This window comes from Poecile atricapillus, chromosome W (genome assembly GCF_030490865.1).
Source record: "Poecile atricapillus isolate bPoeAtr1 chromosome W, bPoeAtr1.hap1, whole genome shotgun sequence".
In the NCBI taxonomy this organism is placed as follows: domain Eukaryota; kingdom Metazoa; phylum Chordata; class Aves; order Passeriformes; family Paridae; genus Poecile; species Poecile atricapillus.
This window is the reverse complement of record NC_081288.1, coordinates 42753326-42767456: the sequence shown is the minus strand read 5'-3', so window position 1 is coordinate 42767456 and position 14131 is coordinate 42753326. Positions and strand designations below refer to the sequence as shown.

General features: G+C 37.4%; 1 protein-coding gene across 2 annotated transcripts in view; it reads right to left on the bottom strand.

The window, feature by feature from the left end:
* The window catches only part of LOC131591740 (glutamate receptor-interacting protein 1), a 311658-nt gene that overhangs the window by 219298 nt on the left and 78229 nt on the right, over positions 1–14131 (bottom strand). The gene's annotated exons all lie outside the window — the stretch shown is intronic.

Genomic DNA, 14131 nt, shown 5'->3' with positions numbered 1-14131 from the left:
ACTGAAAGATGGAAAGGGAATTCTTTTGGGCTTCTTTCAGCTTTCCAGGTATTTTAAAACAATATTGTCACAAACCCACATTCATTTTACCTGTAAAACCTTAAAAACCCCTGGGTGCTCCTGCCAAGCTCCCCACAGGAATACAGACTCATCCTCCTTGACCTCACCAGCCCTGCTTTTCCTGCTGTGAAAATGCAGCCGCTGTCGCTAGCTGATGAACACCCCCAGGGCACCACCAGAACTATTTTTAGTGAAACTTCTATAAGGAGGTTGTGTTTCATTACAAGTCTGTTTTTATCACACAGCTTTCAACTTTCAAATGGTAAAGACCTTAGAGGAATATCACAGGCATATTACCAAAAATAAACAAGCCAATAAAACTTCACCTATGGACTTTAGGAAGGGATCACTGTATGTTTTAAAGGTTTCAACTTGCATCTCTTCTGTGATCTGCCACCAAGCAGCAAAAACATTACTGTCATGAAACATGAAAACCAAAGATGTAGCCTACAGCAGAGGCAGCACTCTCTCTTTTCAGGGAGGGAAATGCTGGTTTGTTGCCCCATTGAGGACTCTCCCCGACAGATGTGAAAAGGTGTTTGCAGGTATCAGAAACAGTCAAGACAGAAGTCTTGCAGCCATCACTGCTCCATGAAGTTAAATTATTAAGTTCAATTCAAAATTACAAAGCTTTTTAAAAAGGAGAAAATGTAAAACTTTCTGGTTTTTAAACTGTCTTCGAAATGAAAGCTGAAATCTGGAATCAAGCAGACACACTTGGCTTTTATTAAGTAAAAACAACCTTTTCCAGGGCCTCTGTTACTAAACATGCAGCAGCAGAAGCAGCTTCCCTAGTCCTCAGCACATCCCAGAGAGACTTTGGTCCTCTCCATAACAAGAAACATAAGCAAATAAGAAGATAAGAAGAGCAACCAAATGCTCTGAAGTAGCAGCACAAGCAGCAGGTGCAGGACATCAACTGCCTGACCACTTTCTAAAGAGAACTAATGTAAGCTTGGGCAAATTCTGAGCTTCGGAAAGTACATTATTACCTTGTGCAATGGACTTCCCCATCTCTCCCATGCTCCTGAGGTGCATCACACAGCTACATGGCTGCTATAGTAAAGCAAAAAAACAATGCACAAAATGGCATTACTGGCCAGTGCTCATGGCAATAGCTCCCACCTATGTTGTCTGTAAAGTATGAAGGGGCTGCAGGGGAGCACAAGCTCTCCCCAGATAAGCAGAGGGGCTTCAAGCTCTGCTGCACTTCACTCTATCCCACCACCTACTGCTCCCTACAAACACCAGGCTCCATCTCCTATGCCAAAGATGCAGAAGCAGGCCCACGGTTTCTAACACACAAACTGACGATCCTGCCAGCATGTAAATCCTATACTCATTTCCTTTTACGTGAATGCAAACAGCAGACACACATAACTTCAGAATTTTTACATACTTTTTGAAAAAACATAGAGCAAGCTAAGCTTTTAACTAGATTTTCTCTGAACTAAAATACTGTGGTATTCACGGCAATTTAAATAGAAGGAAATACCTTAACTGAGGACATTGTTGTTATATATTAATACAAGTTGGAGCATTAAGTGCTTTACTATACTAGTAAGACTTCTGAACAAAACTTTTATTTCATGTGCATTACATACCACTGTTACTGTTTGCTGAAAATACTGGAGACATTCATTAGCTACTCCTCATGCCATACCTGTAAATATTTAATCATAGCCCTACTTTCAAAGGTGTGCACAGAGAACTCAGTTTCATAAACACAGTAGTTAGAAAAAAAACACAAATAAACAGCCTAACTACAGCTTTCCCCATTGCTCAGGATTCACCCTTCTGCAGCTTCTTGTGAAGAAGAATTCATTTCTTAATGAACACAAACATGGTTCTTGCAACCTTCCGCTTGAAAAGAAATAAAAAAGAAACTAATAGAGGTATACAGCAGTTTCAGAAAGGCATATTGATTGTACAGGACAAGAAGAGAAAGAAACAAACACTGGCTTTCAAATTTTTAAAACGCCAAACATCGGAGATGACAATGAGTTTCATCCTTAATGACAAACAGAATAGGATAATTATACCCAGAGGGCATAAAATTAGATGTTGGTTTATATTCTGAAGTTGTCTCTGAACTAGAATTTGGAGAATCAATTTTCTGGTGTTGTAATGCCACAACACAAAGTGGCAATGTAAATATGACTGAAGCTCTTTTGCTCATCCCTTTTGCCTACTCCAATCAAAGCAAACATTCTATTACCATTTCCAAGTGGATTCCTTAGAAGAAGCAAGGACTGTCGTGCTGTCTCCAGCATGATTGGCATAACAAAAATTTTGCCATGTGGCACCAATTAGATGATATTTGCATACTCCATTCTGATAATTAATTTGTTTAAGTTAAGGAGAAGCTCCATCAAACTGGATCAATCTCCTGTCAGTGACTTACTGGAAAAGACTTCATAGCAATAATAAAACCCACATAAATAAGACAGTCCTTTTTGAAAAGTTGAACTGAAGCATAAATGCTTTTGCAGCCACGGATAATTTTCTAGACTTGTCTTTATACTCCACACAGAGCAAAGATTAGGTTTCTCATCATGTGAAATATCTGCATTCAACATTTTATTTTCACAAAATTAGCTATACAGTTATCAAGGTAAACTTTCAGAAATGACATACTTATTTTCTACAGCACTTTTTCCAGTATTTGGGAAAAGCAGCAGGAAAAACATCTTGGTATCCAAGGATAAGACACTAAGGTAGTAAATATTTAACAAGTATTTCCATTTGAGTGGACCTGCAAACATGATGCTTTGAAACCAGAGCCTGTATATGAAGCAAGATTCTCTAATATGTTGCATTATAAATACAGAATGGAATGTGCACCAAATATTAACAGTTTGGGGCAGGTATTTTGCACCCTGTTAATCAGTATGTTTCAGTGTTTAAAAGCAGAACAGTTTAGACAGATGAACTCTCCTGTATCTCCCTCTGCTTCTCTGGGCAGCCCCTAAAAGTTTTCTGCTGGGGGAATGAATGTCCCTTACTGGGAGGCAATGATGTAAGAGAGCACACAAGGGCAGTTGCAGAGATCTACCTGCTTCAGGTTACTCTTGTGGAAAAAAAACCACAGAATTTTACATGGACAATACAAAAATTAAGATTAATATGAACAGCTCTTGGAGGCTAGCTGACTAGATGAGAGGTTTTTTCCCACCTCCCTCAAACCCCTAAGCATAAAGGTAGAGCAGACCTCAAAGGGAAGAACCAATCATTTCTTCTCTGGTTCTCCTTCAGCTGAGGGATGTCTTTGATAATCTGCTGTCATTGTTTTGAAGACCAGCAATAAATAACAAAAGAACTATTCCCCTTATTTATCTTACAGTATCATCTTTCCTGACTTTCTAGTTTTTCAAGTGATGTTTGTTCACACGTGATAATTGCTCATGTCAAGGCTGCAATTTTCCACTCCTTGACCTGTATCCTGGTGCAAAATGTGAGCTTATCAATTTGAAAATTATAAAATGCCTGTAATCAACAATCTATTACACTCTATAACAACATATGGCCCATATATGCAGAAGCAGTGCTGTGTACAAAGCCAATATTGTGTGTGAGGAGTACCTAGCAGCAGCCCAAGAGCCCCTGAGGTGCTACTGCCCCACCCGAGACCCCGCTGTCAAGCCAGATTCTGAACACAAGTTTTGCTCTCTTCCTAAAGACATCTAAAAAGAGCATTGAAGGCATGGGACATACTAAGTATTACACTGCACATCTCTCGCATTTGACAGTTTATATACATGCAGGATAACCAGTGCATTCTCTCTAGAATGCTGCTCTGGGAGAACTGGATGGTGATAAAATACTGCTGATCCGCTACTGCTACTTTTAAGATCTGATACTTGTTATACACTCTTAAATTATCAGTTTGCTCAGATTTTAATGCATTACATTCAGTTGCACAAGTCATACATTCTTGTTATTAACTGCTCACACAGAATCATGGAACATTTTTGTCTTCTGGTCCTAAATTAATGCAAGACTTGAGAGTTGTAGTTCAGCTTTTGCGTCACCTAGTTGTAAATTAAGTTAACTGTCAACTATTTTTTCTTGTAACTCTTTTTTCGTTTTTTTTTTTTTTCAAGTGAACACACACACATTTTCAATACTTTGAAATAAAGAACTTGAGTTCCTTATTGTATTTTATCATATATGTTGTTTTGTATTAACAACCCCAGTGGTTTTGCCTTTTTGCAAAATTTTCTCACATAAAAGTGTGCTCACAAATGTGAATGCCAACACAGGGATGAGGGTAAAAAAGAACACAAAGGACAGAAGAAGAGGCTACTTTCATTTAGAGGGGACTAGGGGACTGCTTGTGTGTACAATACAAGAATGCTGCCTCTCATATATGGAGAATGCCAAGAAATCTTTGTGGTGCTGTTTTGAAAGGGTCACTTGTCAAGTTGAATTTCATGCAGAATGTATGCTTCAGGGAAAAAGACACTTTCTTTCCTCCCTTCAATTCAGCTAAAGCCGTTTGCATACATTCTATTTTCTTCTTGTCTTTCTAACCTATTTGGCTTTAAGTAAGTGACTAATTAGAATATACAAATATGCTAACTTTACCACCACCAAGGAAATACTGCTCAGGTAAAATTAAGTACAAAAAAGATTTGAATTTCCTTAATGTTTTGTGACACCAATAATCATTCTACAAGAAAAGCTAAGCAGAGAACTATTTCAACCATTCGTAAAACCGCTTCAGGGTTAAACCAGTAGACTGAAATTTAAAATACTAAAACTAGAACACAGCTCTTTGGAAAGTCTAAATTAAAGGTGTTTTCATCTTTCTAAAGGAATGTAGCAAATGGCTAGAGGGAACACTACCAAGATTTTGCATCATGTGTCTGTTTTATGCACAAAGGGTATCTCAAATCAACTATGAAATACATATGAAGAAGTGGTTTAGAATTTGGATATTGTTTTTACTCCTCCCTGTGTAAAAAGCCATTGTATTTCCCTAATTTTTGATTTTTCAACAACTGTACATCTCAACTCTAAACAATAATTAAAAGGCACATAGAGCACTGGAAAGCATGAATAATTAATTTATGAAATTATAGCTGGTCAGAACAAAAATACCAACCTAATACATTAAATGAGATTCTTAGAACAAAAGCATCAAAATATTTTCTTAGGCTGCAGTCCACAGGAGCTATAGTGTGCCATCAAACAAAGCTGCAGAAAGTGGGATTTCACAGTTAATTGACAGTGGATGACCTCTTTAAATACATTGTGTGAGATTCAAGATAAGTCACAGGAGAATCAATCATTCAACAGCTCTTTTACATGTAAGAGTTCATGCAAGAGACTTTCTGCTTTCCCCCTCTTGTCTCACCAATATTTAGTTTAGAAGAGCAGTAAACACCTTGTTATATTTCATTATTGAAAACATCCATCAGTCGTATATTTTGCATTTCTCTGAAGAACCAACTATTGCAACAAGAAATGTGTATAATTTGCTTAATAAACTGAAAGAGCAGTTAGAAGTAATAAAAGATGGGCAACGGGAAAGAAATCGGAAGGGAAAAATATGAAAAATCTGGAAGTAACTGTGAAATTGAAGTAATGGAGAAGTACCTCTGGGATAAAAAACCACAGGCATACAGAAAGTTGAGCTATGTCCTGAGGGTCAAAATGTAGTAGATCAATAGATCTACTTATCTAATTATCAGGGTCAAAATGTAGTAGATAAATAGAAAGATTTTATTGCAGGTGAGCTCTGACAAGAACAAAATTCTGCTTAATTGTCTAGAAAAGACTACTGCAGAGAAATTCCTCATTATAATCACATGAATTTACAAAAAAAGACTATGTAAATATATATGCAAATTAAATCATCCATCTGGAGTCCACTGCCTTAGAGGCACAGGCCAACATGATTGCAATGAAGAATCCAGTTCTTCAGATGGATTAACCCTTCTCCTGCTCTCTCAACACTCTCCATGTCCACTTTTAAGTAATTCCTGTTGTCTTTAAACAATCTGAAACTGCAAAGCATACAGTAAAAAGAACAATAAAGAGACTTGAAAGGCAAAAAGGACAACTTCACATGTAACCTCACAGTAATGAGGCCCAAGTACATGTCCACAGCACTGAAGGATCGAGGTTTCCATCCACCAGCCCTTAATAGCAAGGCCCATTGAACATTAGTGCGGTACTTCATCTCTCTCACGCCAAACCGCACTTTGGGAAATGAGAGCTGCTGACACCTCTTTATGTATGAGGTTTCACTTCCCTTCTGTTCCCATTCCAAGGGCACAGAACAGGTTCTGCTGTTCAGTTTGTAATTTGTTTCCTAGTTCAAGTCCAGTTTTTTCCATCCAGGGGAACAGAAAAAAGAAAAATTAAAAGAAAAAAAAAAAAAAGAGAGAAAATCTGCTTAATGCTGCTTCTAAGATGTTAACAAAGGAAATACAGACGAAGCAAATGCACAGACTTCAAAATTGTCTGCTCTGTCCTCTATGAGGACAGCCTTCCTGTGTTTGAATGTTAAGAAGCAAACCAAAGAGAGGAAAAAAAACCCAAAAAACCCAAAAAACCAAACCAAAACAAAAAAAAAAAAAAGCAAGCATCACATCCTAGGCTTCTGAATCTCATTTTCTTCTGCTATACAGTTTGACATTTTCTGCTGTAAATTCACTCTTTCAATAACAACTTTGCCATATAAAATTGCGGGACTAAATATAATCACTTGTTCAGTGTTGCACTCCTTACAGGGTAATAATAAAGGCCATAACAAATAATTCTGATTTTACTTGTAAAGACTATGAGATCCTTGACCTCAGCATACATTTCAGAAGCAACAGAATAATTGAGGTTTCTTCTCTTTGAAAGCTGACAGCTCCTGAACAAAAGGTTACTTGGATTTTACATTCTGTGACACTCAGCAGAGACAACATAGTCTGATTTTTCAAACTTCTCCTTAGTGATGCTTTGTATACTAGGATTTACTTCATTCCTCTCCCGTGGCACTCCTCATCAATGGTAAATACAAATGCTTTTCAAGCTGTTCTCAAGAAGTCATCCCTAACACATCCACTTTACAACACTTATTAACAATCATTTTCATCCTCACACTCTGTCCTGTGCTCTTCAGTATAATCCATACCTTCAGGCATTGCTTCTGTCTTGATACACAGATTGTAATGTGGGAATTCACAACTCCTGGAGTTTTTGTGCTGTATGATATATTTGGTCACATGAGGAAAAATGTGCATATCAAGAAATACATAGTATTCGTCTCTGTTAATTATTAGTCAGAGAAAATTAATATACTGCTCAGAGCAAATTTCTTATTTCCTGACACATACATAAAGTGGTAGAGTTTGACATTAATCCCCTCAAGATTCAAGAGACCAAGATACTCAGAGACCTGTTTTCACCAACACTAACAAAATAATAAAAGAAAATACTAGGGAAATTTTACACCACACCAGTTAAATCATTATCAGTTACTGTGCAAAACTGACACAGCTAAAACTTCACTATCCCAAACAATTTTGTAACTACTGCAAATATCCCAAGAAACCTTTTCACTGTTTTAGATGCTCAGAATACATCTATCGCTCTAAAACATGGAAATTCAGACAGCATGTGTATTTTACAAACTGATTTGTTAATTATTGATATTTGGATTACCCAACCATTAACATTTTGCTCAGAAGCACTAGAACAATTCAATAGACACGCTCATGCATTCTGCCTGGTTTTATACCTTTTTGTGCAGACTATCACATGGTATTGACTGACAATTAAAAGTCTTTTATAAACTGTTCTGCAATTCTTCTTTCTCCTTAAAAAAAAATCTCCTTAGGTCTGAGTTCAATCCCTTAAAAAAAAAGGTGTCTCAGGTATTTAGAATTGACCATCCTAATCTCTACTCTTGGAGCTGTCTTTCCTGCAAATTACTTCATGCACTACTTATTCAGGTGTAGATGACACAATTTTTGTACTGCTATGATACAGGATGTCAATCTAGAAATCTTTTAAGAAGTAAACCTCTCTCACTGTCCCACTGAGCTGAACATGATGCCTGATGGTAGCAAGGACTATGAAAATCAGCAGCTGCTGCATCAGATGCTCCCAGCTGCACTGGTATTGCCACATCTTAACTTCAGATGCAGTCGTGCCACGAGTTTAGTTTTGCTTAAGAAATACATTAAAAAAATTAATGTCACACTCATTTAAAGAAAAAAAAAAGTGAAGTTTTGTGCTGGGCCTAAAAATCACATTCCGGAAGCCAAGAGCAGTAGCTTGACATTTCATTTTCCAAGAAGTCTAAACAACCACAATAAATTTACAAATGTAGACATGCTGTACTGTTAAATTTCATTTCACGCTTAGTAAGCAAACATTATCAAACTGTAAGTACTGTCATCCTCTGTCTTTTCAGTTAGAAATCTTGTAGCCAATAAAGGTGTGACCTTGAAATATTCCACAGATGGATGAAGTCACTTAATTTGCTAGTCCCTTTGTTACACATTTTGCAGAATTGCAAAGTTAGGTCACATTTACTCTGATTTCACTTTACAGTGACTTCACAAACTGAGTCACTAAAAGTGCATTAATGAACCATGTGTCTGAACCGTCATGAAAAATTCAGTTTTGAAATTAAAAATGCTGAGACAATGCAGAAGCTAATTGTTTTATATATGTAGTACTCCTAGAATTATTTTTACTGTCAAAACATAAAAAGTAAACCTGTATGCTATTTTTCTAATACACTGTCAAAACCAAAAGTTTTCGTTTGTGAAAATAGATGGCCTTGTGTGAAAGTTTGATGAAGTGTTACAGAACACAGGCATCAATTCATCAGGATTTTTCATGTGGACTGAATCTACTTTGATGTTTATTTTAAAGGGAAAAGTAAAGGAAAAATTCCAATGCTGTTTTCTTAAGGGATAGTTATTGTTTTCTGATACTCCTACTGCATTTAATACACCACACCAGAGTACAGCCAAACATAAAAGGTACAACAATGTACCTTTTTTAATGACTTAGTTAACTAAAAAAATCCTGTTCGGTTACAAGACACAATGATTCATTACCACTTCAAATCTTATTGAATACATCAAATAACATTTTTTTCAGTCCAATTACCAAGAAGACTAACTGAATAAGAATTGCAAAACTCTGAAAAGGACTTAGGATCTCTAATGAGTTTCAAACTACTGTAAATAAACAATGAAGTTGAAAAATAAGCATTTTGCATCCTGAAAGAAAAAAAGAAAATGAAAAGCAAACAAAAGTTAATTTGTAGTACTGCTTGGTTGCTCCTAAGTATGTTCTTTTTTTTTTTTGTCTCAAATGATTCTCTTCTGGAAGATCCACCATGTCCACCTCACCAACACCTATCCCAATAACTGATTCCCCACAGGGATAGAAAAACTTTGAAATCAGAAAGACTCTGCAAAAAAAATAAAATTGAGCTTCATGCCACCACACCCAGGAACAGACACAGCTTCCATCTAAATTGTACATAGTTTGGTTTTGGATTTAAAATGCAAAGTATCTCGACCAGATTCTCTCTTGGTCACTATGTTATTTTTTTTATTTTGTTTACTCTTACTTTTAAAAATGCCCTCTCTGAATACTGACATCTACTGAGGCCAGTGGGGAAACTTCCACTGTCTGAAGTTGATGCCCTATACATGCAAATGTTTGAGGTTGGATGAGGCTCTGGAAACCTTATCTAGGGGAAGACATTCCTGCCCATGGTGGGGAGTTGGAACTAGATCATCTTTAAGGTCCCTTCCAACCCAAACCATCCAATGATTTTATGACTTAGAAGGAGGGGTATTTGTCAGATTCTGATGTCAAGCTTTAGTGGTTACTTTATGACAACCAAAAGGAAATGGCACCATGAAAGACCCTGTCTTTTGCAGCTCACATCCTTGATGTCATCAACTGTTACTCATGAATCCAAAAGCTAACACTTGGCAGGTATCTGCAAAACCAAAGCCTGCAAGAGTTGGAGGAAAAAAATCCAACTTGCATACCTGGCTTTAAGATATATCAATCCTTTTACACAGTGTATTTGCATAATGCCTTTTTTTTTTTTTTTTTCCAAAATGAACATAGGAATGGAAAATTTCTGTCGCTAATTTTGGAAAAAGTCTGATTGTCTGGTTTAGGAACACTAGACTATGTTCCTTAATAGTATGTAGACCAGTTGGGTTAAAATCAAGTACATACTAATGGGAACACATGATTAATTTATGAATATTTATGTCCTTTATTTTACCTAGAGGATTCAATAACCTCTTGAGGGAAAGATAAAAAATTATGAATCAGGTTTAAGCTCATCAAGCAAGGGTTTAAATTCAATTTAATGAGATGGGTTCTATCTGCCAATGCAGTCAATCTTCCCAGAATCCCCTCTGATTCCACTTCCAAGAGGTGAAAGGGAAAACGTGACACTGAATATTAGGCTGGCAGCATTGTTTCTGAAAACTACATTGTTGAAGGCATTGTGTGCCTATTAATATTTCATAAGCTGCTTTAATACTAGCTGCTGGACTAAAGTAAATGAGAATTTCAACTTGTAGTTCAAGTACAAGTTTAAGGCAGTCAAGATTTAAGAGGCAATCTTGAAAGTGTAATTTAAAGACATCCTTCAAGTCAAAAGACAAAATGCAAATGAAATCAGACCCTTCACCACTAACTCTTTGAATTTATCCTTCTCCTTATTTTTCCCTTTTCTTTGTACAGTATTTTGAAGTCCTATATTGGCAATATTGTTCAGCTGATCAAGTTTCATAATCTTTCAATGTTTGTGCAGTGAGAAGCTAACCTGTAGAGCGGGCTAACATTTCCAAAAACTCTGTATTTCTAAACAGGGGGAGGAGAAAAACACAAGAAAACCAAAATACAAGCCCATTTACAAAATACAAGGCAAAAAAACATTCCATATTTCTGTGAGACATCAGCTCATAACTGAGGCAGTAGAACTGCCCTTTCACTCTGGGTAGAGCACTGCTGACTTTGAGCCAAGAGGACTTTGAGCCAACCACTTCCAAGAAGACCTCATTGCTGCCTTTCAGGATTGAAGTGGGCCAGTAAGAAAGATACAGACAGACTTCTTAGCAGAGCCTGTTGCAATAGGACAACAGGCAATGGTTTTTAACTCAAAGAGGGGCGATTTAGATTAGATATATAGAACAACTTTTTTACAATGTTCGTGGTGAAGCATCAGCACAGGTTGCCCAAAGAGAAGGTGGGCGCCCCATCCCTGGAAACATTAAAGGTCCATTGGACAGGGCTCTGAGCAATGTCATCTAGTTGAAAATGTTCCTGCCCATGGCAGAGATGGGGACAGGATAGACTAGACGGCCTTTAAGGTTCCTTTCAACACAAATTTTTCTATGATCACAGTGATTCACAGAATGTTACAAAGGGTACCAGCACCTTGAAACAATGAAGTAATGCATATGGGTTAATCATTGGCTCATCCTACCAACATCTTTCCATTTCTCACTCATCCATACTCTTTTGCCCCTACAATGGCAGTTTGAGCTCAAAGGGCCAAATACCACAACACCACAAACTCCAGGAGTTACACATAGACTGACAAGTATTCACCAAATGAAAACACTTTTGAGGATTTTTTTACACTCTCAGCAAGTCAGTAAACAGTGAATGTGCCAGCAGATAAAGGCACAGTACTTGAAACAGTATTAAACTGGCTGCATGGAGTTGCAGGGGGTCGTTTAGAAACGGGGTTATGCTAATGTCTGTGTACATTTGCTTAAAAATTTATGCCAAACAGTGTTTAAATTATGCAAATAGCCTGACCGCAACTGAAGAAATGCAATATTCAAGCCACGTGAGGACCTTCTTTCAAACTCATGTGTATTTATTTTTAACAGGCACATCAACATCCATTAAGCACAAAGAGAACTAATTTCTTCTTCCCAGTCACAGTTACAGCCAATATGAGTCAGATTCTTCCAGTAGTTTCAAAGTGGATCTAAAATAAAGGATCAGTCATCTGTGATTATTTAAAGAGCCCATGGCACTTTCATGTAAGACATGTGACTACCGGACAAAATCTCAGCAGCTGCTGGTAATTCCACTACATTTGCATGAGGTAGATTTTCCTCGGTATTGCAACTGGAGATGTGTTATCCAGGCTTGTTGTAATTCTGGAGTCTCAAAGCCACTAGTTGTCATCTTTGAGAACTCATGGAGATGACTAGAAAAGGTCAACTTCGGTCTTAAAGCAGACGGAGGGATGGAGAGGAAGATCTTTATATGATTTGTATTAAACTTTCACTCAAGAAAATTCTGAGATTAAAAAATTAAACAGAACATTTAAACAATAAATCGACAAACAACGCCTGGAAAAAAACCAAACAGCCAACCTGATCTCTCATGATTAAATAATGTCAAATTAGCAGCAAGACAGCAAACCATGTAGACAGAGCACAACAGATGTCATATGTGCTAACTAAATATTCTCACAACTATTCAATATATGTCACTCTCTTAAAGAAAGTTTGCCTACGTCAGGGTGAATGCAAAACTGATTGGAAAGCTATACTGAGTCCAAACAGAAAAAAAATTATTTGGAAGATGTGGATCCACTGCTACTCAATATTTTACTTTCTATACATTATGCATATGCAATCCTTTATGTGCAATTTCCATTTTTATCTATCTAGGTCACGAATAAATCCCAAGACATCACCAATCTTAGACCAAATGCAAGCACTCTGGATGAGCAGATTAGAATAGAAAATAAACAGATTGAAGTAATCATCTGAAAGAAACAAGATGTCTTTCAGTAAGGAGAAATGCAAGATATTCCAATAAGCAGGAATATGCAGCTATATAACCTGGGGATGAAGAACAAGTGATTAGGTAGGTATTATCCTGAAAAGCATCTGGTTACCACAATCATTCAGTAGTTAAACCAAGCTCCACAACACGCACTATGGTAAACTACTCAATCATACAGATATATTTAAGAGCATTGTGGCACACAGGGTTGTTTCTTTGCTCTCCTACACTGGTAAGGTCTGAACTGGATCTTTCTGTCCACATTTAAGATGCCAGAGTTGTGGTTTTTTAAAAAAAGTGTACATGGATTAAAGATCTGTAAAATTTAATCAGAATAAGAAATAAAGAGAAGCAGAGAGGACTGAAGTGGAAACAGAATACACAGAAACATCAAAGACCATGAAAAAGAAAGAAAATTTATTTTCCATTTTCTACAGAAATGGCTGGAAGATTCAGGTGGAAGATAAAACATTTAGCAGATAAGGGCAGTGGGATTATCTGACAGAAACCCCAAGAAATTCAACTAAAACAAATGCCAAGACCTGCAGCACAGGCACCAACTGGAAAGAAAAGCAGCTCTACTGAAAAGGAGTGGGAGGCCCTGGCTGACAACACATTGCACATCAGCCTGCAGTGCATCCTTGTAGAAATGAAGATCAACTCCATACTGGGCTGAATCAGCACAGACAGCAGGTAAAGTGGAATGGTTCTTCACCACAATTCAGCACTTGTGAGAGAGCATGTGCAGCATTTTGTCTCATCTGGAGCACTCCAGGACAGAGACATTCTAAAGCCAGCCCAGTGGAGGGCCATGGCAGTGATGAAAGGATGGAGCCTGCAGCGTATGCAGAGAGGCTGAGTCTGCTTCGTTTCCAACCTTCAGAAAAAGACTAAGGGAAATAAAAGTGCTGTTTTAAAGATTCTGGAGAAGAGTGAGCCAGGCTCTTTTCAGAGATTCGCAGTGGAAGGACAAAAGACTACAGATAAAAGTTAGAGAAAGTGAAACTGAAATTATTCTAATTGGATAGAAGAGCGAAAAAAATCATGGAAGAGTGGAAATACTTTTCTGAGCACGTTTCTCAGAGAAGACTTACCATCCTCAAAGTTATTCAAAATTCAGCTGAATGGAGGCCCTAAGCAACTTGACCCAGCTTCAAAGGTGGCCCTGCCTTGAACAGCAGGCTGGACCAGGCAACCACCAGAAGCTCCTTCCTACCTAAATTTTTTAATTCTGCTACAGTGTCTGTGAGGAATGACGGAGATAGTG